This window comes from Bison bison, unplaced genomic scaffold (assembly GCF_000754665.1).
Source record: "Bison bison bison isolate TAMUID 2011002044 unplaced genomic scaffold, Bison_UMD1.0 scf7180017861774, whole genome shotgun sequence".
NCBI lineage: Eukaryota > Metazoa > Chordata > Mammalia > Artiodactyla > Bovidae > Bison > Bison bison.
The window spans coordinates 29,386-31,589 of NW_011492346.1; the positions used below are offsets into that span (position 1 = coordinate 29,386).

A 2,204-nucleotide genomic window follows, 5' to 3' on the forward strand; every position below is an offset into this window, starting at 1 on the left:
TTAGATCAAGGGATTTAACATGGGGATAACAAGGGTGTAAAATATAGATGCCATTTTATCAGTGTCAAAGGAATGTCTGGACTCTGGTTGCACATACATAAATATCAAAGCCCCAAAGAACACTGTGACCACTGTTAGGTGGGATCCACAGGTAGAAAAAGCCGTGTGCCTACCTTCAACAGAGTTCATCCTGAGAATGGCTACAAGGATGAGCAAATAAGACATAAGAATTATTGGAAGGGAGAGGATCACATTAACACCTGCGAAGATCAGAATGATCAGCTCAATTTCTTGTGTATTTGAACAGACCAAAGATATCAAGGGGAGACAGTCACAGTAGAAATGACTGATAACATTATAGCCACAGAAGAATGAATTAAAAAGCTTTATGGTGATCAACAGAGATACGAATGTGCTATAGACATAGGGGATTGCCACCAGCACTTTACACACCCTTTGTGACATGATGACTGTGTAGAGTAGAGGGTTACAAATGGCCAAATAACGATCATAAGACATTGTTGCCAGAATAAAAAGTTCATTAGTAATGAACATGATGAAAAAACCCATCTGTGTAGCACACAAATAATAAGAGATTTTATTCTGACCCACAACAAAATTTACCAACATTTTGGGGCCCACAGCTGTTGAGTAACCCAGATCAGTAAGAGCCAGGTGCCTGAGAAAGAAGTACATGGGTGTCTGTAGCCTGGAGTCCACCTTAGTGAGGATGACCATGCCCAAGTTGCCCACCACTGAGATCACATAGATGATGAGGAAGAGCCCAAACAATGGAGCCTGCAGTTCAGGGTGGTCTGTGATTCCATGAGGATGAATTCACTCAGCACTGTTCTGTTGTGTTCTTCCATTTTATCAGAAAACATAGGCTGGATAGAGACCTCAGAGTAGTAAATAGTGTTATGATTTAAATCCTGGTGATTTTCTTAGCATTCAAAGTTAATATAAATATAATAAATTTAATTTTAAAGTTCAGATTCTATTAAAATGACTGCCTCCTGGAAGTAAAGCATACATTTAAAGACATAGAAACGGTTACAGAGATAGCAATACAGTTGGAGAGAGGGCTAGGTTTGTCATTTTCCAGTGAGAAAAATTAGTTCCCCAAAGAGCATTCAATAATATCTTGAGGCTGTTTGATTGTCACCAGTGGAGGAAGTGTGCTGCTGGCTCCAAATGGTTATAGCCCGGTGACACTTCTAAATATGATACTGTATTATGGTATCCCCCAACCAGAAAGAATTATTATGCTTCCCTTGTGGCTCAGATGGTAAAGAATCTTCCAGCAATGCAGCAGACCTGGGTTCAATCCGAGTCGGAAAGATCTCCTGGAGAAGGGAATGGCTACCCACTCCAGTATTCTTGCCTGGAGAATTCCATAAATGGAGGCGCCTGGTGGTTAGAGTCCATGGGGACACAAATACTTTCACTTTTACAGGCTTTCCTGGTAGCTCAGATGATAAACAATCTGCCTGCAATGTAGGAGACCCTTGTTCAATTCCTGGATTGGAAAGATCCCTGGAGAAGGTATAGGTGAATCACCCCACTTTTCTTGGGCTTCCCTGGTGCCTCAAATGGTAAAGAATCTGCTTGCAATTCAGGAGACCTGGGTTTGATCCCTGGGTTGGGAAGATTCCTTGGAGAAGGGAACAGATACCCATTCCAGTATTCTGGCCTGAAGAATTCCATGAACAGAGGAACCTGGCAAGCTACAGTCCATGGGGTTCCAAAGAGTTGGGCACAACTGAGCAACTTTGCCTTCACTCAAATGCCAAATGGCTAATTTTTGGCAAACACTGACACATGTGTAGATATATAGATTGATATAAGAGTAGATAAAGGAAGCAGAAAGGGAAAGTATTGACATAACCTTTATTATGTAACAACTTTTTAATTGTATATTATATGCTATCAGTTCTGTAACTATAAATCTTTAATTTGTAAGCTCTCTAAGATACAAGCGTGTTTTCATGTGTACAATTATGTAAGTTAGTTCAGGTGTCTGGCATACATTATAATGCACCTGCATCCATGTAGCTGTGATTTTTTTGTACTTACTGTACAGTAGTTTGTACTATAATACAGCATCTTTATTTCTATCCCACGATATCTGGAAGCAAGTGTACAAACAATGGTGATGGGTGCTATAAACCTATTAAAGCTCAATACTGTATAGTCAATTGCAT

General features: G+C 40.1%; 1 pseudogene; it reads right to left on the minus strand.

The window, feature by feature from the left end:
* Positions 1-869, minus strand: LOC104983139 (annotated as a pseudogene).
* Between the last annotated feature and the right edge of the window lie 1,335 nt (positions 870-2,204).